The 24,005-nt window shown below is 37.8% G+C and overlaps 4 pseudogenes; 1 reads left to right on the forward strand and 3 right to left on the reverse strand.

Moving 5' to 3' along the window:
- The window catches only part of LOC136281855 (uncharacterized), a 418,311-nt pseudogene that overhangs the window by 107,603 nt on the left and 286,703 nt on the right, over positions 1–24,005 (reverse strand).
- Positions 937–4,706, reverse strand: LOC131771543 (tyrosine kinase receptor Cad96Ca-like; annotated as a pseudogene).
- On the reverse strand, positions 10,845–17,682 carry LOC136281586 (proto-oncogene tyrosine-protein kinase receptor Ret-like; annotated as a pseudogene).
- LOC131771546 (proto-oncogene tyrosine-protein kinase receptor Ret-like) overlaps positions 20,140–24,005 on the forward strand; it is a 3,885-nt pseudogene continuing 19 nt past the window's right edge.

Below are 24,005 nucleotides of genomic sequence, written 5' to 3' on the forward strand. Positions count from 1 at the left end.
GATGCCCATTAACAAAAGAAAAAAAATATTGTTTTCCCAAACTAATAGAAGTTTGTTTAGTAGGGGAATTTCGGTCAGACACAGTTTGATGGTAAAGAGTGAGAAACTGTAGGCATGGGCATCACTTACCCGAGGTGGGGGGGTATGGGAGCATAGTCCCCTGATAATTTATATTAAGAGGGAAGAGGCTACTAAAGACGTGCATTCCTTTATTCTGTGCGAGAATTTCCTTTGTTGGGAAGTTTTCAAAGCGAGGACAAGGGTAACAAGGAGCACACTCTACTGAGAAGGACAATTACTTTGTTTTGAATTGATTTGAGTGGGTCGCACGCTCAATGCGTGAGACTTACCCGCTCTCCAACTGCTGAACTTCCATGGGTTTTCCTCAAACATGAGTAATCTTTTTGTTGTTAACCAAAATTACGTCCTCCCGTGAAAACTTGACTAACAATATCAAAGATATTCTTTTCGTTACATGCTTAGCTTCAGACATGACGATTCGGGGTAACACCTTTCGTAATCGTGAATTTAGTGTGTTTATTTAATTTTTGCTCCAAAACATTTTTAGAAAAAGCGTTGATAACGATAATTAACGCTAAATAAATATATCCCCCGTCATGAAAAATAAATCTAAAAAAACGAGAAACATTTCCCATTTTCAATTCCTCAGTACAAAACATTAAAAATAAAAATATGATGCTGATAAAAAAAAAAAATAAAATGATACTTAAACATTCTTGTAAACAAAATCGTTTTCTTTTCAATACTAAAATTCCAAAAAATACACATAAAAATATATTTTCTGCCTGCTGTTGACCACTTCTGAGTACATTTATTTTGTTACCTCAATTTACTTTTAGTAGCTTTGAAACGTTCCAATCATACTCGGATAATTTTCCAAACAACACATAATAGTACTACTCAAAATATGCGAACTTAAAGTTTACCATATTTCACAGAATGTTTGCATGTGCCAGATAAAACCGATAAGGTAAAAGATGTCATGATGACATAGTCTCTTCGTAAGCTCCACAAACCTACCTTGTGTTGGTCTTCCATTTCTTTGAGTTCTTTCCTCAAATTCTTAAAAGATGGTCCTATGCTAGGGTCGTCTTTCCAACAGTTTGTTATTATGTCATACCTAAAACACAAAGACATTAAGAGGATCTCAGTATGTTATTAATGGCCTCACTTAGGGCGTCATTAGGCTTAAAATGTTGATCACAACTCGAGTTTATTGACTTATTCCAACATTTCCAACAGGTAGACTTGCCCATCAAGGAAAAGGGGGTTAATTTTTAGCCGCGTATGCGATTCGGACAAAAAGAACTTAATTGCAACTCTATTTTAAGAGAAAAGGCATCGCAAAATAAACAACAAAAACAGCAAAGAAAACATGATATATTCATACAACTTGTCACCCACATGTTGTGGTTTAGGCATTCTGTATCCCGCTTCTAGCAACGTTAAAACTTGTCGTCTATCCATCCTTGGATACGGTGAACCACCTGGAATAGAGCAGCTACTCTCAACACACTCTAACAACAACAAATGTTAAGTCCAGTGACTGTGGTAATCCGAACTAGCTTGTCGCAGTTATGATTCACAAGAGCAAAAGTGAATTCTTCAGAGACTGGTACACCCTGCTTACTTCATGACTACCTGTCAACATGGATGCCGAGGCTAAAATAAATGGCCAGTCCATCAGCCTTGTAACTTACCAATCGTAAAAATCTCATAGAGAAGAACTGCATAGCTCAACCTATAAGACAAAAGGGATGAATTTAGGGAAATCGGCGCTCTTGTCTGTAAAAAAAAGAATTTTAATACCTTCGGCAGAACGTATTGGAAAGCATACCAATATTCGTCCTCTTAGCTGATCCTAGACGGTACTTATTACTCAAAACCGGAGCATGTACTGTCACTTCTTCCTAATGAGATGATCCCACATCAACATAATGTAATGACCAAAAATCGTAAGAAGTCCAATAACTTTTCCCAGAGCTGAAAGGGTCATTCTGAGCTATTTGCATTAAGCTGGTAAAATTTTGTTTATGTGGTCCATGTACTCACGCGTCACTTTTTGTAGAATATTTTCCGTGCAGCAACTCCTCAAAAACTGTCCATTTTACAGGGAGGTAATTTAGTGTTAACAACTGGGTTGAAAACGTAAATTAATCACCGTAAAGAGTAAAAAAGCTGACGTTTCGAGCGTTAGCCCTTCGTCAGAGCGATATATCTGTATATCTATCTCTCTGACGAAGGGCTAACGCTCGAAACGTCAGCTTTTTTACCCTTTACGGTGGTTAATTTACGTTTTCAACCCAGTTGTTAACATTAAATTACCTGCTATACTCTCACACCGAAGCAGCACCACAGTTTCTATAGAAACTTACCCCTTTACTCATTTTACGGGGATACGTCCCTAAATCAAATATACGTAAAGAGTTGGTTGACGAGACTGAAGGAAAGGTCAAAAATGAAATTCATAACATATAACAGCCTGATCACGAACCTCAAGGCATGTTGAATAATTTTAGCAGTGATTTGATGATATGTAGTGGAGCCAACAGAGCCACTGGTGTACGGTAAATCTTAGACTACAGACCATTGTAAAACCTCGCTAATTTCGTCACCAACTTTTGGTTAAAAATATCTAGGTACTTTAGACTTTCGTTGATAAATGTTGTTCTCTTGGACATCTCTGGCCATACCAAAGTCTGTTACTTTGCACTTTTCCCCTTCTCCAACCAACACGTTACGAGCTGCGAGGTCTCAATGGATAATCTACGACAAAACAAAGCAAATTATTGGTATTGTAATGAGTTTAGAAAGTCCAGGAGAGTTAACTAAATGAAACTAGGAGTGAAAATTCATGACCCATTTCAGAAACATGTACAAAAGTGAAAATTCGCCAACTAAATATAGCTTACTGGTATCGATGACAAATACGTCATTCCATCGGCGACTTGCCATGCAAACCTCATCAGCTGCTCTGACGTCAGACTTGTATGTGGTTCGATATCCGGGTCTTTGAAGTAATTGTCATTTAATCCACTGCTCTTTCTTAGGTATCCCAGCAGATCTCCATGTGGAACATATTCAATCAACACCATCAGTGGGTCTATTGCAAGATAGATAGATCTTCAACTCATTCAGGATAAACGAGGCATTTTATGATGACATGAAATAAACTTTAAGTTTACGTAAACCAAGTAATGTAACTGGTAATTGAAGGTCAGTAATTGAACATTAGACAACATACCTGGGAGTCCAGTGGAAGCGGCAAAAGTTACAGATAACTGAAGAACAAGTGCAAATTTGCTTCAAGTCTCCGAAAAACTATTTAAACTGTAAAGCATGGGAAGTGTGGAAATATGTCTCTAGTGAGCAAGAGATTTGCTCGAAAACGGGCTATTAATGTCAACTTTTCCATATTCACCAGATATCGTGACACATCCCAAAAGTTTGATGACATGAAGATGCGGCTCGAGGTGCTTCATCATATCAAGTTCGGACAACAAGTCCTTCCTCTCTGATTCAGAAGCGTCAACTGCAAGATGACCACCCAAGAATTGTTACCTTTTAAAGCAATCACAGTAAATGTGACGAAACTAGTAGTATATGTCCTATCTCACGGCGAGTGGTGTGTAGCTCAGTGGTTTAGCATCGTATTTCAAATCATAAGGTCAGAAGTGGATTCTTGAAATCCTTTAAATTACTCTAGTGGGCAGACAAACCTGCTGCGGCCCTAATGCTATGTTTTAACCGTACACGTACAACTACATTTAAAACATTGTAGTTAGTGAAAAAAAGACAATGATAAAACTGTGTGTATACTAATCTACCGGCATGACTACATTTATTGATATAGAGATCAATAAGTGTAGGCATTCAGCAAGTAAAATACTGAGCGGAATACAATTAGCCGGGGCTATTACTTTTCACTTCCACTGAGGTCACATTTTGGAAAAAGTGGCCCTTGTTACTTTGAATTCGGAATTACTAATCTTTGTGGTTTTCTACTTTGGAGCGTGTGGGAGGTAAGAGGTTTCATGAAAGACAATAGTTTTCTAATTATTTTAAAAGACACTTTTACTGATTTGCTTAAGCAAAGGTGGATACGAACTGAGCACGAAAGTTCCACCTTGATGGTGAGGCCAAAGAAGGGGCTTCTCATGTCTCAATAGCGTTGCCCTGTTTATTATGATCAAGTAACTGAGATCACGTTTTCTTTACTACCCATTCAAGAATAGATTCAGCACTTAACTAGCCTTGGTCCACTATTTGAGGGGTGCGGAGATAAAGTTTCCCTTGCTACTTTCAGAATGACTAAACAAACGTTTTTGACGCTTCTTTTGGAGGTTTCGTTACGAATTTTAAAGAAATGCACGTATTTATTTGAAGCAATCGATACCTTTCAACATCTTGAAAGCCACAAGTGTTCTCTTAAGTCCTCCATATGGGCCTATGATAGTTGCCTTGGCAACCTGACCAAAAGCACCTTTACCAACGACCTTCTCTATAGACACACGCTACTCAGGAATCTCCCAATGGCGTGTAGATGGATCTAGAGAGGTGTATCCACTGACTGGTTCGGCGGTTTGTGGACAGTTCGCCCGCATCGCATCTCCGGTCTTGGATGTTGACAGAGTCTTCTCATCCAATGCCATGTGTTGCTGGCTTTAAGAAGGATATGCCATGTCAAGTCCAGCCTCATGGTTTAAAAAAATAAGAAAACCACGGCTATAATGAAAGATGTTTTCCAACGACATAATTTCTGTATCACTTGCTGCATTTAAACCTACTTTGAACTACCATTTCAATAATTTAGTGTTTCATTTTTACACTTACCATTAAAAAGTATGTAGGCAGTGAGTAACATCACTGTCATTTCATTTTCTCTCAGTTTTCAGACCATACTATGCATTACGTCGTCGGAAATTCGTGATCATCAGTGACACTATGTTCAGTATCATTACTGTTGATACTGTCATAATTTTAAACAAGACGTGAGACTGTGTACATGCACAGAAAATAAAAGCGCCAATGACGTTATTGAAAATTCTTTTGCGCAGTAATTGCGAAATTCAAACAGAGAGAGATTTCTAAATATAGATCATCAGTATCATAAAAGTATTGTTCTTTATCCCACTGAGATTTACACATAAAAAAATCCCGTGTAAAATTTGCTCGAAATATCCAACCAACCAATAATGATCAGAGAGGCGAAAGAAAGTGAAAATGCATCGTTCGTCCAATCAGAGACACGAATGATAATTCTTTACAGTGGAGGGCAGCGAAATGTGCTCCCATTGAAGGAATAATACATGACTTCACAGTTGAGCAAGAACACAAATAACAGAATTTCCTGTTGCACTTAAATGGCTCCCAATCTTTGAAGTGCGTCGGTATCAGTATGTATGAAATAAACACATCATAGTATGGAAAGTGCCTGAATGATTTGTATTCACTTGTTGCGATGCATCACAAAACTCACTTCGCGCACTCGTTTGCTTTTTGATACATCGCAACTCGCGAATAAAAACTGTTCGTATCCACTTCTATGGAATAATCTCTGTGTTGAATAGCAATATCATAAAGGAACTTACATTATCATACCCTTTTTCGTCGGTTGTTTTGCATTTTGGCCTAAAAAAAATTAAAAGAACACTATTTCTTTTAAAAAAATTGTTATCTTTTTTGGAAAAATTAAAATTCAATCGATAAAACGCCTGGAATATTTCTTCGGATGGAAAAATGCTTAATACTGGATATTGGAACACCTCTGGGCACCCCATAACTGTTACTTATGTCATGATTAGTGACTGAATGCTATCTTTTGCACAGGTTTATTGCTCAAACAAAGCCAAGTTTCACAAATACCAGGAGCTTGGTTTGTTTGCAAAAAGCAAACAGGTAAATTTAGAGGTGTACTGTTTACAACTTATAACAAAAACAAGTCGCGAACACACCATAAAATGGACAATAACGTCACCTTTCTCTTTTTGTTGCCCCTACAACGATCAAAACAGACATAATAATCGAGAAAAAGCGAAAGAAGAATAACTAAATAACTACCAAAAGAAAAGAAACAATTAATTCGGAGGCAACGCAAAATTTTACCATCTGACATTCATCTATACAGCGGTTTGTTTATTATCTGATGCGATGGTCAAAATTACAAAATAACAGAGAAACACGAAGATGTAATCACAATTACCACGCTTTATATTCGCCCCATTTCAAATACGAATAAAAGACTTGTTTACCCAGCCTCATCTAAACACAGGGAGGCTTGGAGGTTCCGTTTCTTGAGACCCAAATATTGCATTAATACAACTCTTACCATTGGATTTCTTGCAACGCCAATTATACTTCAATTTGAACAAAACTAATATTCCAACAAGAAGAGCCAGTGCGGCAACTGAACCTAGCACTGCAGCTGTAATATACCATAAGGCACCTAATAGCAGGACATATGAAATATATGTCTCCGTTAACTAAATATAGGCTATCCTTCGTATAACTACTTCTGAAAAAATAAATAAAACTTTTTTTTCAAACACCAATGCTAATTAGGAGAAACAGTGTATGTCCGAAGGGACATACACTTACTTACTCTTTAAGGTGTTTTAAGAAATGTCAGAATCATGAGCCAGTAAGAACGCATGAAGGTACCTAATAGATCTATACTGTACTGCTGGCGTTAAATGCTTGAAATAAGCTTGCTTCTAGCAGAATTGAAATCATTCTTTGATATCAGCACTTTATGTGTTATTCATTTCGCCCTGTGAGAATTAAAAGTAGTGTAATCTACAATGGATTTTGAGTCAACATGTATTGGGTATTTTTACATTTTTTTAATTCTGCCGAGATAACAGAAACTCTTGATCAGTAATTTCACTGAGTTCATGTGAAGGTCTGAGAGTTGAGGACGCACGGCTCACTCACCTGGCCCTCATTATTCGCGGTAAGGGATGCACGATTATCTGCCCGCGGGGAGATTTGACCAATTGATTGGGGAGAGGTTTGTTGGAGGTCTAGTAATACTATTATTATTGCCAGACCTGTCGCTGGCTAGAGCTGCTCAAACTTACCAGCGAGCAAAGAAATGCTCATACTAAGCGATAAAAATGACGGCCTGCTCGAATGTTAACCGAAAGTTCCAAGGCAAACCCCTTTCCAGTCCGTTGCCTTTAGCTTTGGTGGTGTTATAGAATGAATGTATTTGTATATGATTTTGAAACTGGGAACAATACACAACACAAATATGACACATACTAAATGTATTCACTATGTTTGTGTCTCCTATGAGTTTTAATGAATCTCATTCCAATTGACTTGCTATTTTGGAACATACCATGCATTGACATTTCTGTGAAATCTTGCCAATCATCAACTACGAGTCAATAGACTTAAAACTTTGTGAAAAGGGTTAACATTAAGAGACGATAACAAATTCAGACAACTTACTGTCAGATGGGCTGCCGGGTGACGTTGGAAATGAGCATGCGGCAGTGGTTCTTGTTTCAAAATTAACCAGAGATCTTGTCCTTTTTACAGCACTCACACTGAAGTTTCCGAGCTTTCTACCTTTCGTAGCATTACATAGTACTGGGATAACATCCTGCTCTCTTGTTTCAGAATTGAATATGAGCCTTAGGTCAACAGCTAAACCTCTACACCTTGAAAAAGACACAAGACGAGGATCAGAATATAGTATGTGCAAAATAGAATGAGAAATTATACTGATTTAAAAATCGATCGAAGCGGTTCACAAACCTGATGTCACTTTTAAACTCCACTTTTAAACTAACCGTGAGGTTTACTAGCAAAAACCACTTTCATCTATAAAGCAAACGGAACAGAGTAAAGGAAATCGAGATCTAAATAGATTGTCCCATACCTTTTAAGACTAACATTCAGTCTGAAGTAAATGACTTATGGGAACTTGCCGCAAGTAGCCTTTTTCGTGAACTACTTCGTAGCCAATTGCTTAGGCTCACTTGAATTGTTTGAATTCATGATGCAATGCTAAATATATAAACCAAATTAAATGCAAAGCTATTCAGTGACATTTGACTTCAGTAACATCGGTTTCTATTTCCTCTAGTACATAACCTTCATCGTAGCTAAAAAAAATATTGTAATCGCATGATATCGATATCTATTCACTAAACTAATACGCGAAATGATAGGTTAATGAAAACAATAAAAACTTAGACAGCACTTGTGATTACTGGAATGTTTTTTTGCGTAAAATAGGTATATCCAATATACACTTACCGATACGACTCCACAAGATAAGATAAAATGAGACCTTTATCCAAGTGTCAAAGATACTGTAGCATGAATGTTAATATAATAGGGAACGCTAAAATACTATTTGCTGTATACCTACTCTATAAGAGATAAAATAAAAGTTGAGTAAAAAAAACCCTTAGTAATAAACCCTAACCCTGGGCTGAGCGATCGAAAAACTAATATCGCTAATATTTATATTTTTAAGTTACATTGTGTATGAAGAGTAGTCAGCTCCAGATTCTTCGCTCATAAGTTTCCACAGATCTGACTGTTTTACCCTGCCTATAGTTCTTACCTATTTTGGTAATCTATAATTTGTTGATCCGCTCGAATAAACAAATCGTGAAGATGGGTTGACGATTTGAAAATTTGATCATTATCCTTAAACTGTATTGCGAGAGCGGTAGGAGAGGGGTACCCCTGAACGTTTTTTCGAATCTTTCGATTCACCCGATTGGGAGTTACAATTCGTAGTCCAGTCGTTGATTGCATCTTATCAGTGGGACTTAGGACCATGATAAAATAAAATTTTGATGAGATTTGTACGAGAAAGGTACCTTGAACAATAAGTCGAGTTGTTTGGTTATTTTAAACAACACCCCATAACTCGCGTGGCAAAACAAAAAATGAGGCTAATATGTGAATTGGGTCGTTCCATGAGCACAAACAGCAAAGAATCGTCTTTTCTTTATATTTTGAACAACACACGATAACTTGCGTTGCAACACAAAGGGGCTAATATTTGCTTGTGTCGGTTTATAAAAACAGGCAGCAAAGAGTTAGGCGTCCTTTCTTCTTCATATCTTGAACTACACTCGATAACTCGCGCAGCAAAACAAAAAAAAAGAGGCAAACATATTCATGCATCGTTCTACATAATGTATAAGCCCAGGCAATAAAGAATTACACGTTCTGACTTCTCCATATTTTGAGCAGCACTCGTTAACTCGCGCACTATAGCAAACTTCAAGCTATTATGTGTATGTGTCTTTTTATACAGATATCGAAGAATCACACGTCCTTTCTTCTTCATGAATTTCGAACAAAACATAATGCTCGCCTAGCAAACGAACAAAGAGGCCAATACATGTACATTTAACCATCGTTCAGCACAGGCAGAAGCATTTTCGCCCTGACTTCTTCATATTTTGAGCAACACTCAATAACTTACACAGTATAAAAAACAAAAGGCCAATATGTGCATGCGTCATTCTATAAACACAGGCAAGGAAGAATTGCACGTTTTGACTTCCTAGGTGGCTTCCCAGAGTATTTACGAACACATCTCCCTTCAGAACGCGAGCTGTGAAAGGAAACTTGGATAAAGAGAAGGTTACGTGAGCACGGGTTGAGAAAGAGAATTGAAGTTCATTCAGAGCACGAATTTCGGGAGATTATTTACCGTGGAATCGAAGGCCCTTCATCACTTCTTTTCCTAAAAACTGAACAACAATTTTATAACGAAATCCTCTTTCAAAGGAATGTTCAATGGCAGATCTCTCATCTGACGAACAGTGCAACACATTTTTCTGTTCGGGTCTCTTTAAAGTTTCACATCGACGGCAGAATAGCTCATTACCCACAAATCCCTCTCAAAATGTATGGCAGAACATCGCAATACACTTGGCACTGACTACTGGCGCCATGCAGCTACTTTTTCTATACGCAATCATAAGTGGGCGGTGACGATCAGTGTTATCTTGGCCAGTTCTTCTCGCCACGAACCAGAATACCTATTCATCCTTGACTTGGTCAATGTGGAAATGGGATTCCCTAACAGGGGATGCCCCTTAAGACTTTAACGCCATGGTCAAAAATGGAGACTATTTATTGAATTTTACAAGGTTGTACAACTCAGAAACTTTATTCCGCGCTTTCTGACGGTTCCACACAGAAAAATATATCAAACTAACATGAATATTTGAGTGAGAAACAACTGTCTAAATAACTAAAGAAAAATGTCTTTGTTCAGTCATTAGCTTAGTTAACAACTCCTTTGATTTAGAATGCAATGCAAAAAACATGCGTCAAATAAATTTGTCATAACAACACTATTATTCTTATAAATTCCCCAACGACTGATTTTCAAAAGGAATTACCGTTTCCCTGGCGCTTATTCTGGACTTCGTTCTAAATTACCTTAGTGACACAACTTTCTGATCTAAAGAACAGGTTCCTCAACAGTTAATCTTCAGCGTTCACTGTGCTAAGTATCTTTTCATACTTTGTCACTTGGATTAGGTTCCGAAAAGGAAAAGGCAATTCAAGCAATTTCTGTTTTTTTTTTAACATTTTCAATATCAATGACAAAAAGTTACGGGAGGCTACTTTGATATGCTTTTCCAAAACATCGTTCGTCTTTTCAAGACAAACATCAAAAAAGATACACTTAAAATTACATGAAAGCTATACTGTTCCTTGCTTCGCTGTTAAACGGCCTGTTTTGTATCAACATCGAATAAAGGTTTAACTTTAAATACACAGAGAAAATAGCACACGATCTCATAGGGCTGCAAGACTTATCACTCCATCCTTTGCTCCATAAGAATGCAACCGCTTACACAGCAAGATCGTCAACATTAACGTAGAGTCGATCGTCGTAATTCTTTAAGTTTATCAGCTTCTGCAAAAAATGGGGTAAAAATCAGACAATCTTAATCGCTCGCGATACAGCCTTTTTTTAAAATGAATTTTTATCGTTCGTAAAGGGCATTTTGCTGATGGCATTATAATTGGAAATAAGCGAAATGAAATAGACATGCAACATGACTTCATAGTGACACCATTATCACATGCATTTAACAGTGATGATTCTAAATTCAACATTAGAAAAAAAAATAAAAAAAGGTAAGGAGTATTACGGTGTGATTTTTTTACAGACCAAACTAAACGTTTAAAGAAGTACACTGGTACTAACCTTACTTCACATCTACTTTGGGTTTTCACTGATAGATTCAGAGAATATCATGAAATGAGAACGAGCTTTGGAACTTGTGCAAGGACACTGGGTGGAATCCTGGTATATCATTGTTACCTCATAATTTAGGCAAAGTAGCATCGAAACTTCCGTGATTTTCATAAAATATTACGATACACAAAATCTGCCGACTTAAAGCTGACGGTAAATTGCGTTTGTAGGTCTGCGTAAGCCAGATGAAACTTAAAAAGATCAAAGATAGCTCCACGAATCTACCTTGCGCTGATTTTCCACTTGTTTGAGTTCGTTCCTCAGATTTTCAAAAGATGGTCTCAAGTTAGGGTCGTTATTCCAACAGTTTATCATTAAGTCATACCTGAAACACAAAGAAGTCAAGGATATATCATTATACGTTCTTACTGCCCTCAGTTAGGATGCTGTTAGGCACAAAATGTTGCAATATACGGTAGGAAAGCTTGTTCCTTTCTGTAATGACCACAAGAAACAAACTCGTGATCACTGACTCACTCCAATATTTCCCCTAAGTAGGCTCATTCAGAAAGAAAAACTGGTTTAATTTTGAGCTTCGCATGCAACTTTCATAAGAAGAACTTTGAAAATAAATGTTACTGCTATAAGAACTTAAAAATAAAAACAACACCAACAACAGCACAATCTTTTCATACAACTTCTCATCCACATGTTGTGGTTTAGGCATTCTGTAGCCCTCTTCTAGCAAGTTTGCCATTTTTTTTTCCATCCATCCTTGGATACGGCGAACCACCTGAAATAAGGCAGGTACTCTGAATACACTCCTCCACGAAGGGCCTAACACTTGTAAATACATTTTTACAATATAATTCCTGCACCATTGTTCCTCGTTTTGTTTCTTTTTCCAATAAGTTCAGCGACTGAGGCAATCTAATGTGGCCTGACAGTTACAAAACACAAAGGCAAAACTGAATTCCTCAGAGAATGGTACACCCTGCTTACTTCATGATCACGTGTCAACACAAGTGCTAGTTTTGTTGTCACGTTGACGCTAAAATTAATGGTCTGGTTATTAATCTCGCAACTTACCAATCGTGAAGATCTCATAGAGGAGAACTCCGTAGCTCCACCTGTAAAACAAACGAGATGCATAAAAGCAAATAAACGTTCTTGTCCGTACCGTTAAAAAAAATTAAATCAAACATCTTCGGCAAAACTTCGTGGGAAGCACACTAGACTCGTTATAGAAGCGGGACCTGGACCGTTACTTACAACTCGAAGCCAGAAAGGGTATTACCACTCCTTCTTAATAGGATGCCTCCACATCTCCACATCAATGAAGAAAAATACAATGACTAACGTACAGAAGACATCCAATCACTTTTCCCAATTTGCTTATGGACCTTATAATGCCCTTGTACTCACACATCACTTTGTAGAATATTTTCCGTACAGCAATGCCTCAATGGCAGTCCATTTAACAGGGAGACGTTCCTAATTAGAAACACATAGAACTGATCGGCGAAACTGAAGAAAAGATCGTGATCAAGGATAAACCGGACTTTACCGATATAAGACTGTAAACAGATCTCTATCTAAGTGAACTAATTTGATACCTTAGACTTTCGTTGATAAATGTTGTCCTCTTGCACATCCCTGGCCATACCAAAGTCTGTTACTTTGCACTTTTCTTCTTCTCCCACCAACACATTACGAGCTGCAAGGTCTCGATGGATAATCTACGACAAAACAAATCAAATCATTAATGTTAATGAATTGAGGGGTTCAGAATAATTGAACAAAAAGAATGAAAAGTTATGACTTATGTCCGATTTCAGCAACACATGCCAAACAGTTCACTAACTAAAAATTCCGTTCCTACTTACGGGTATTGATGACAAATACGACATTCCATCGGCAACTTGCCAAGCAAACTTCATCAGCTTCTCTGACGTCAGATTTGTTTGTGGTTTGATATCCGGGTCTTTAAAGTAAGTATCATTTAATCCACGGCTCTTTATGAGGTATCCCAATAGATCTCCATAGGGAACGTATTCAATCAACACCATCAATGGCGCTGTAAAGCATGGTGAACATGAAAAATACGCTTATAGTAAGCACGAGATCTATTCGAAAGAATTTTTTGGGTATTAAAGTATACTTATTCATATTTACCAGATTTCGTGACACATCCCAGAAGTTTAATGATATGAGGATGAGCATCGAGTTCCTTCATCAATTGAAGTTCGGACAAAAAGTCCTTCCTATCCGACTCGGAAGCGTGATCTGCAAGATAATCACCCATCATCAGTTGTTACGTATGCAAGTAATAGCAATAACTGAACCCCGGGGAATGTCAGTTGATATTCTCTTTCTGAACAAAAATAAGTGGCACATAACATCATGATTTGAGGTTATGAAATAGTCGTAGTCATTAAATATCTTATACAACTTTATCTTTGGAGCTCGTGTGTAATGCTCAATAAGACCGACTGAATCGTGCCTGTAATACTTCGTTTACACTCTATAAGTAAATATAATTTTCAACGCTCTTCTCAGTCGACAAATACAATAACAAAAACCCTTCATCCCACTGCTATACCAGTGCGACCATGCTTTAACGATACTAAATTAATTAGCATAAGACTTCTGCAAAACAATTGCTGAGCAGTGTACGTTTAACAGAGACATTTTTTTTCTCTCCCACTGAGGTTTAATGTTGAAAGGGACCACCCTTATGTCAATTTGAATTCGGAAAAGGTAGTCTTTGAGGTTTGCTACCGTTGACAAGAATTTAGATTTTTACTTAGAAACGTTTGTGTCGGTAAGTTCTTGCAGAATAAAGGTAGTTCTTCTGATTAATTGATAAGAAAATTTTACAACTTCTGATATTAGAGGACACTGCATTAGTAAGTTTCATACTAAGGCCGCGTGAGATACTTGTCATATCTTGATTACCCAGGTCTGGTCAAACCATCCATGGTCTGTTTGATACCTAGTTTCAAATTGTCTCACGATCTTTATCAACTTAGTGAGGTCACGTTTAGTTGACTGCTGATTGAAGAATAGATATACTACTAAAATGAACCTTACTCTCCCCACTTAAAAGGGATGAGGGAGGGGGGCAAGGGCTTGCTTTGCTACTTTCAGGATTAAGTAAAAGGTAGATTTTTTATGCTACCTGCTGAACCTTACGCCTTTCCATGGGAGTGTTAACTTCGGAATTTCACTGAAACACATAGAATTATTAAAAATATTTCGTACCTTTCAACATCTTAACAGCCACAAGCGTCTTCTTTGGTCTTTCCTGGAGGCCTATGACTGTTCCCTTGGCAACCTGACTAAAAGCCCCTTTACCAACGACCTTTTCTATAGTCACAAGTTCTGCGGGAATCTCCCAACAGCGTGGTGATGAATATAGGGAGGCGTATTTAGTGACAGACTGGCCTGGTTGTTGACAGTTCGCCCGCCCTGAATCTGTCATGGAAAGTGACCGATTCCGCTCATCCAAGACTATGCACATCTGGCTTTGAGAAGTTTCCGCCATTTCAAGTCCATTCTTTTGAGGTGTAAATAGTAAACGCAATCATTAACTAGAGCTACAGCGGAAAGTCTTTCAAATCATTAATTTTTTTTCATTCTGCTGTTCATGTATACAGTATTCATGCGGATGTGTTGCATAACATTGTCATTATAATTCTACTTTCTTTTAGTACATGATCCGGAAATTTGTAACCACTTAAGACACGATCAATTTTCAATTTTTTTCAGCTGTTTCCTACAGATTACACTGATGATCGTTCTGATTTGTGGTGGTTTTGAGCTTCGTCTCTGCCATCGGTTTGGCAATGTACCTGAGAAGCATCTTAAAAGAATATTAACCCCATTATAGCTTTGCAGAGCGAGGGTGGAACAGATGTGAAAAAGGAATAACTGAAGACTAAAAGATAAACCGTCGCCGTTAATAAATAATCAAATGCAAACGACATTGTCAACACTATACATTTTTATCAAAGACACAAAACGTATCGCACTTAACAAAAGAGATTGGAGCTTTGGTGGTGTTATTAAAAGTGCTTTTACGTAGTAATTGCGCAATTGCGATAGAGAATGACATAAACTTAGATCAAAAATATCTTTCAATGTATATACATGTTATTCACCAGCCTTAGTCGGTCTATTTTGGGAAAAAAAGACAGGAGCACAGGTTTTCTAATTACAGACCGAGCAAGGCATAGGCTGCAAAGCAGGCGTAATTTTGTCGGGCGAGTGCTCAATAATTTCACAACGAATATCGTAGCTGCCTTCTTTGATTTTAATGGCAGCGGAAGGCTGAGGAGAGAAATAAATTTGTACCAAGGGGGCGGTCGACGTTCAAAAATAAGGAGGGGTGGGGGTGGCAGAGCAGGCGTATTGAATGAGCTGTCAGTAATCGGATCTTTGTGTTTACGCACAGATTTCTGGGATCGCCACGGTTGTTCCGACGTCCAAAAAAACGATTTTAGCGAGAGATTTTCGCTTTTTCGCCGCTCTTTTATCAGAAATGGATTTGGGTAATACTGATTCAAGAAGGGGGGGGGGGCATAAGTTTTTGTTTGAGAAACCATGTAGTATGTAGTAAAATCATCCGATTAAATCTTCCAATTAACCATGCGCAAGGTTTATTGTGAATTTGACATCTCGTAATGGTCTCGGAATTTTGAAAACATAACTATAAATCGCCAAGGAATAACTCAACTGAGCCGTTCCAGTTTTTTGAACGTGTGTTAAGTCTTCTTCTAGCGTTTTTCGTGGCTTGGTAATACAAAAGAGCGTTAGAAGAGCTACCTTGAGGCAGCAGGAGATTGAAATGGCGTGTTGAGCATTAAATATCATTGTGGTTCATAAAGGGATGAATCACCTACACTGCTTCTTTGTTGTGATGAATGCGAACGAATCAGCGTTGACAATCGGCTCAAATCTGAACCCTTTCTTGACAACGAGTGATACAAATTGGTCCATTAAGGAGCGATGCACAACCGATGATATGTCCACAGTTTCTGCCGGAGTTTCCATGATCTTGCCTTTCCTGACAAGATCCTTCAAGGAGTTCCAGAAGAAAAGTTGCAGCTCAAAGACTTTTGGATTTTTCTCAAACAAACTTTCATTTGAACGAGGGATTTCCTTGTGTTTTTCATCGCTTATTTCATCCTTTCAGAGAACAACAGCTCCGTAAAATAACTCCATCTTTTGGACAACGACTTCTCTCCTTAAGGGAGATATATTTTCGTCGTAATTTGTTAATTAAATATGTTAACAAGCATGAAAACAGGCTGTACATATATAAATACAACTGAAAAGACTTAAATGAGTTATTTCCTGACGATTCCTGGCTAATTTTGTAATATTTCGAGACCATTAAGCGATGACGATTTCACAATAGACCTTACGCAAGGAGAGGAGTTTTTCGGTATTTTTTAAAAATATTTCATGGTAATTCAGCAAAAACTTACACTTACCACGTATCAACATATCTTTATCCATGTATAAAAAAACTGCCGCGAAAAAGCTATAATCTCTCGCAAAAATTGCTTTTTTGGAAGGCAAAACAACCTTTCGCCATACTTTCTTATGGCGATTACAATGCAGGCTATAAATAGCCCTTTTTTTCTCTTAAACTTATGGGAGCTTGTACTTAAGGCAAGATCCTCCATAAATTCAACAATTTCTTAGCGAGTAGAAAGTAGAGAAAACAAATTAAAGGTTAAGGCTTCGCCGAAACATTTCTATTTACGTATGATAACGGTAATTTAAAAACGGTAACTTTATAAAAGGCACCAAACTCTTTGAGAAAGAGGGAGCAAATAATTATTATCAATGCACGGCTTGAGATCTCGACCAAAGTCTGTGCTTGAAAATGCTGCCCTAGCCGGGTAAAACAATATATATTTGTGAAAAAATTTGCAACGAAGCCAGGAATGTACTCCACGACCAACGAATGCGTTACTGTGCCCATTGGCAGAGGTAGGAAAATCCTTACTGCGCTACGAACCAATCAAATTGAAGGTTTCGTTACCGTGCCCTCTTGGAAAAAAAAACATGATGTACTGTATCGTACCCTAATAAGGTTAAGAGTTCAAATCTTTAAAGCGACTTACATCAAGTCCGATTTCTTCAGTTGTATCTCTGTTTGTCCTAAAAGTAAAAAAAGAATGTCATATTTTCTCTCGAATCTGAATTCAATCGGAATTCAGATTCGAGAGAAAATATGGCATTCTTTTTTTTACTTTTAGGACAAACAGAGATACAACTGAAGAAATCGAACTTGATGTAAGTCGCTTAAAGATTTGAACTCTTAACCTTATTAGGGTACGATACAGTACATCATTGTTTTTTTCCAAGAGGGCACGGTAACGAAACCTTCAATTTGATTGGTTCGTAGCGCAGTAAGGATTTTCCTACCTCTGCCAATGGGCACAGTAACGCATTCGTTGGTCGTGGAGTACATTCCTGGCTTCGTTGCAATTTTTTCACAAATATATATTGTTTTACCGGCTAGGCAGCATTTTCAAGCACAGACTTTGGTCGAGATCTCAAGCCGTGCATTGATTAATAATTATTTGCTCCCTCTTTCTCAAATCATTTGGTTGCCTGGATTGCTGTTATAAAGTTTGCTCAGAGTCTTTTAAATTACCGTTATCATTACGTAAATAGAAATGTTTCGGCGAAGCCTTAACCTTTAATTTTTTCTCTACTTTCTACTCGCTAAGAAATTGTTGAATTTATGGAGGATCTTGCCTTAAATACAAGCTCCCATAAGCTTAAGAGAAAAAAAGGGCTATTTATAGCCTGCATTGTAACTCGCCATAAGAAACGTATGGCGAAAGGTTGTTTTGACGTCCAAAAAAGCAATTTTTGCGAGATTATAGCTTTTTCGCCGCAGTTTTTTTATACATGGATAAAGATATGTTGATACGTGGTAAGTGTAAGTTTTTGCTGGAATTACCATGAAATATTTTTAAAAAATACCGAAAAAACTCCTCTCCTTGCGTAAGGTCTATTGTGAAATCGTCATCGCTTAATGGTCTCGAAATATTACAAAATTAGCCAGGAATCGTCAGGAAATAACTCATTTAAGTCTTTTCAGTTGTATTTATATATGTAAGCCTGTTTTCATGCTTGTTAACATATTTAAATTAACAAATTACGACGTTTGAAAATATATCTCCCTTAAGGAGAGAAGTCGTTGTCCAAAAGATGGAGTTATTTTTACGGAACTGTTGTTCTCTGAAAGGATGAAATAAGCGATGAAAAACACGAGGAAATCCCTCGTTAAGTGAAAGTTTGTTTGAGAAAAATCCAAAAGTCTTTGAGCTGCAACTTTTCTTCTGGAACCCCTTGAAGGATCTTGTCATGAAAAGCAAGATCATGGAAACTCCGGCAGAAACTGTGGACATCATCGGTTGTGCATCGCTCCTTAATGGACCAATTTGTATCACTCATTGTCACAGAAGAAAGGGTTCAGATTTGAGCCGATTGTCAACGCTGATTCGTTCGCATTCATCACAACAAAGAAGCAGTGTAGGTGATTCATCCCTTTATGAACCACAATGATATTTAATGCTCAAGCACGCCATTTCAATCTCCTGCTGCCTCAAGGTAGCTCTTCTAACGCTCTTTTGTATTACCAAGCCACGAAAAACGCTAGAAGAAGACTTAACACACGTTCAAAAAACTGGAACGACTCAGTTGAGTTATTCCTTGGCGATTTATAGTTATGTTTTCAAAATTTCGAGACCATTACGAGATGTCAAATTCACAATAAACCTTGCGCATGGAGAAAAGTTAATCGGAAGATTTTACTACATACTACATGGTTTCTCAAACAAAAACTTATGCCCCCCGTTCCTCCCCCCCCCCCCCCCTTGAATCAGTATTACCCAAATCCATTTCTGATAAAGAGCGGCGAAAAAGCGAAAATCTCTCGCTAAAATCGTTTTTTTTGGACGTCGGAACAACCGTGGCGATCCCAGAAATCTGTGCGTAAACACAAAGATCCGATTACTGACAACTCATTCAATACGCCTGCTCTGCCACCCCCACCCCTCTCCTTATTTTTGAACGTCGACCGCCCCCTTGGTACAAATTTATTTCTCTCCTCAGCCTTCCGCTGCCGTTAAAATCAAAGAAAGGCAGCTACGATATTTGTTGTGAAATTATTGAGCTCTCGCCCGACAAAATTACGCCTGCTTTGCAGCCTATGCCTTGCTCGGTCCGTAATTAGAAAACCTGTGTTCCTGTCTTTTTTTCCCAAAAAATAGACCGACTAAGGCTGGTGAATAACATGTATATACATTGAAAGATATTTTTGATCTAAGTTTATGTCATTCTCTATCGCAATTGCGCAATTACTACGTAAAAGCACTTTTAATAACACCACCAAGCTCCAATCTCTTTTGTTAAGTGCGATACGTTTTGTGTCTTGATAAAAATGTAAAGTGTTGACAATGTCGTTTGCATTTGATTATTTATTAACAGCGACGGTTTATCTTTTAGTCTTCAGTTATTCCTTTTTCACATCTATTCCACCCCGCTCTGTAAAGCCATAATGGGGTTAATATTCTTTTAAGATGCTTCTCAGGTACATTGCCAAACCGATGGCAGAGACGAAGCTCAAAACCACCACAAATCAGAAACGATCATCAGTGTAATCTGTAGGAAACAGCTGAAAAAAATTGAAAATTGATCGTGTCTTAAGTGGTTACAAATTTCCGGATCATGTACTAAAAGAAAGTAGAATTATAATGACAATGTTATGCAACACATCCGCACGAATACTGTATACATGAACAGCAGAATGAAAAAAAATTAAAGATTTGAAAGACTTTCCGCTGTAGCTCTAGTTAATGATTGCGTTTACTATTACACCTCAAAAGAATGGACTAGAAATGGCGGAAACTTCTCAAAGCCAGATTTGCATAGTCTTGGATGAGCGGAATCGGTCACTTTCCACGACAGATTCAGGGCGGGCGAACTGTCAACAACCGGGCCAGTCTGTCACTAAATACGCCTCCCTATATTCATCACCACGCTGTTGGGAGATTCCCGAAGAACTTGTGACTATAGAAAAGGTCGTTGGTAAAGGGGCTTTTGGTCAGGTTGCCAAGGGAACAGTCATAGGCCTCCAGGAAAGACCAAAGAAGACGCTTGTGGCTGTTAAGATGTTGAAAGGTACGAAATACTTTATAATAATTCTATGTGTTTCAGTGAAATTCCGAAGTTAACACTCCCATGGAAAGGCGTAAGGTTCAGCAGGTAGCATAAAAAAATCTACCTTTTACTTAATCCTGAAAGTAGCAAAGCAAGCCCTTGCCCCCCTCCCTCATCCCTTTTAAGTGGGGAGAGTAAGGTTCATTTTAGTAGTATATCTATTCTTCAATCAGCAGTCAACTAAACGTGACCTCACTTAGTTGATAAAGATCGTGAGACAATTTGAAACTAGGTATCAAACAGACCATGGATGGTTTGACCAGACCTGGGTAATCAAGATATGACAAGTATCTCACGCGGCCTTAGTATGAAACTACTAATGCAGTGTCCTCTGATATCAGAAGTTGTAAAATTTTCTTATCAATTAATCAGAAGAACTACCTTTATTCTGCAAGAACTTACCGACACAAACGTTTCTAAGTAAAAATCTAAATTCTTGTCAACGGTAGCAAACCTCAAAGACTACTTTTTCCGAATTCAAATTGACATAAGGGTGGTCCCTTTCAACATTAAACCTCAGTGGGAGAGAAAAAAAATGTCTCTGTTAAACGTACACTGCTCAGCAATTGTTTTGCAGAAGTCTTATGCTAATTAATTTAGTACCGTTAAAGCATGGTCGCACTGGTATAGCAGTGGAATGTAGGGTTTTTGTTATTGTATTTGTCGACTGAGAAGAGCGTTGAAAATTATATTTACTTATAGAGTGTAAACGAAGTATTACAGTCTCGATTCAGTCGGTCTTATTGAGCATTACACACGAGCTCCAAAGATAAAGTTGTATAAGATATTTAATGACTACGACTATTTCATAACTCATGATGTTATGTGCCACTTATTTTTGTTCAGAAAGAGAATATCAACTAACATTCCCAGGGTTCAGTTATTGCTATTACTTGCATAGGTAACAACTGATGATGGGTGATTATCTTGCAGATCACGCTTCTGAGTCGGATAGGAAGGACTTGTTGTCCGAACTTCAATTGATGAAGGAACTCGATGCTCATCCTCATATCATTAAACTTCTGGGATGTGTCACGAAATCTGGTAAATATGAATAAGTATACTTTAATACCCAAAAAATTCTTTCGAACAGATCTCGTGCTTACTATAAGCGTATTTTTCATGTTTACCATGCTTTACAGCGCCATTGATGGTGTTGTTTGAATACGTTCCCTATGGAGATCTATTGGGATACCTAAGAAAGAGCCGTGGATTAAATGATACTTACTTTAAAGACCCGGATATCAAACCACAAACAAATCTGACGTCAGAGAAGCTGATGAAGTTTGCTTGGCAAGTTGCCGATGGAATGTCGTATTTGTCATCAATACCAGTAAGTAGGAACGGAATTTTTAGTTAGTGAACTGTTTGGCATGTGTTGCTGAAATCGGACATAAGTCATAACTTTTCATTCTTTTCGTTCAATTATTCTGAACCCTCAATTCATTAACATTATGATGATTTGATTTGTTTTGTCGTAGATTATCCATCGAGACCTTGCAGCTCGTAATGTGTTGGTGGGAGAAGAAGAAAAGCAAAGTAACAGACTTTGGTATGGCCAGGGATGTGCAAGAGGACAACATTTATCAACGAAAGTCTAAGGTATCAAATTAGTTCACTTAGATAGAGATCTGTTTACAGTCTTATATCGGTAAAGTCCGGTTTATCCTTGATCACGATCTTTTCTTCAGTTTCGCCGACCAGTTCTATGTGTTTCTAACTTAGGAACGTCCCTGTTAAATGGACTGCCATTGAGGCATTGCTGTACGGAAAATATTCTACAAAGAGTGATGTGTGAGTACAAGGGCATTATAAGGTCCATAAGCAAATTGGGAAAAGTGATTGGATGTCTTCTGTACGTTAGTCATTGTATTTTTCTTCATTGATGTGGAGATGTGGAGGCATCCTATTAAGAAGGGGTGGTTATACCCTTTCTGGCTTCGAGTTGTAAGTAACGGTCCAGGTCCCGCTCCTATAACGAGTCTAGTGTGCTTCCCATGAAGTTTTGCCGAAGATGTTTGATTTACTTTTTTTTAACGGTACGGACAAGAACGTTTATTTGCTTTAATGCATCTCGTTTGTTTTACAGGTGGAGCTACGGAGTTCTCCTCTATGAGATCTTCACGATTGGTAAGTTGCGAGATTAATAACCAGACCATTAATTTTAGCGTCAACGTGTCAACAAAACTAGCACTTGTGTTGACACGTGATCATGAAGTAAGCAGGGTGTACCATTCTCTGAGGAATTCAGTTTTGCCTTTGTGTTTTGTAACTGTCAGGCCACCTTAGATTGCCTCAGTCGCTGAACTTATTGGAAAAAGAAACAAAACGAGGAACAATGGTGCAGGAATTATATTGTAAAAATGTATTTACAAGTGTTAGGCCCTTCGTGGAGGAGTGTATTCAGAGTACCTGCCTTATTTCAGGTGGTTCGCCGTATCCAAGGATGGATGAAAAAAAAATGGCAAACTTGCTAGAAGAGGGCTACAGAATGCCTAAACCACAACATGTGGATGAGAAGTTGTATGAAAAGATTGTGCTGTTGTTGGTGTTGTTTTTTTTTTTAAGTTCTTATAGCAGTAACATTTATTTTCAAAGTTCTTCTTATGAAAGTTGCATGCGAAGCTCAAAATTAAACCAGTTTTTCTTTCTGAATGAGCCTACTTAGGGGAAATATTGGAGTGAGTCAGTGATCACGAGTTTGTTTCTTGTGGTCATTAAAGAAAGGAACAAGCTTTCCTACCGTATATTGCAACATTTTGTGCCTAACAGCATCCTAACTGAGGGCAGTAAGAACGTATAATGATATATCCTTGACTTCTTTGTGTTTCAGGTATGACTTAATGACAAACTGTTGGAATAACGACCCTAACTTGAGACCATCTTTTGAAAATCTGAGGAACGAACTCAAAAAATGGAAAATCAGCGCAAGGTAGATTCGTGGAGCTATCTTTGATCTTTTTAAGTTTCATCTGGCTTACGCAGACCTACAAACGCAATTTACCGTCAGCTTTAAGTCGGCAGATTTTGTGTATCGTAATATTTTATGAAAATCACGGAAGTTTCGATGCTACTTTGCCTAAATTATGAGGTAACAATGATATACCAGGATTCACCCAGTGTCCTTGCACAAGTTCCAAGCTCGTTCTTATTTCATGCTATTCTCTGAATCTATCAGTGAAAACCCAAAATAGATGTATCAGTGAAAACCAAACACTTCTTTAAACGTTTAGTTTGGTCTGTAAAATAATCACACCGTAATACTCCTTACCTTTTTCTATTTTTTTTTCTAATGTTGAATTTTAGAATCATCACTGTTAAATGCATGTGATAATGGCGTCCTATGAAGTCATGTTGCATGTCTATTTCATTTCGCTTATTTCCAATTATAATGCCATCACAAAATGCCCTTTACGAACGATAAAAATTCATTTTAAAAAAAGGCTGTATCGCGAGCGATTAAGATTGTCTGATTTTCACCCCATTTTTTGCAGAAGCTGATAAACTTAAAGAATTACGACGATCGACTCTACGTTAATGT

This window comes from Pocillopora verrucosa, chromosome 6, assembly GCF_036669915.1.
Source record: "Pocillopora verrucosa isolate sample1 chromosome 6, ASM3666991v2, whole genome shotgun sequence".
NCBI lineage: Eukaryota > Metazoa > Cnidaria > Anthozoa > Scleractinia > Pocilloporidae > Pocillopora > Pocillopora verrucosa.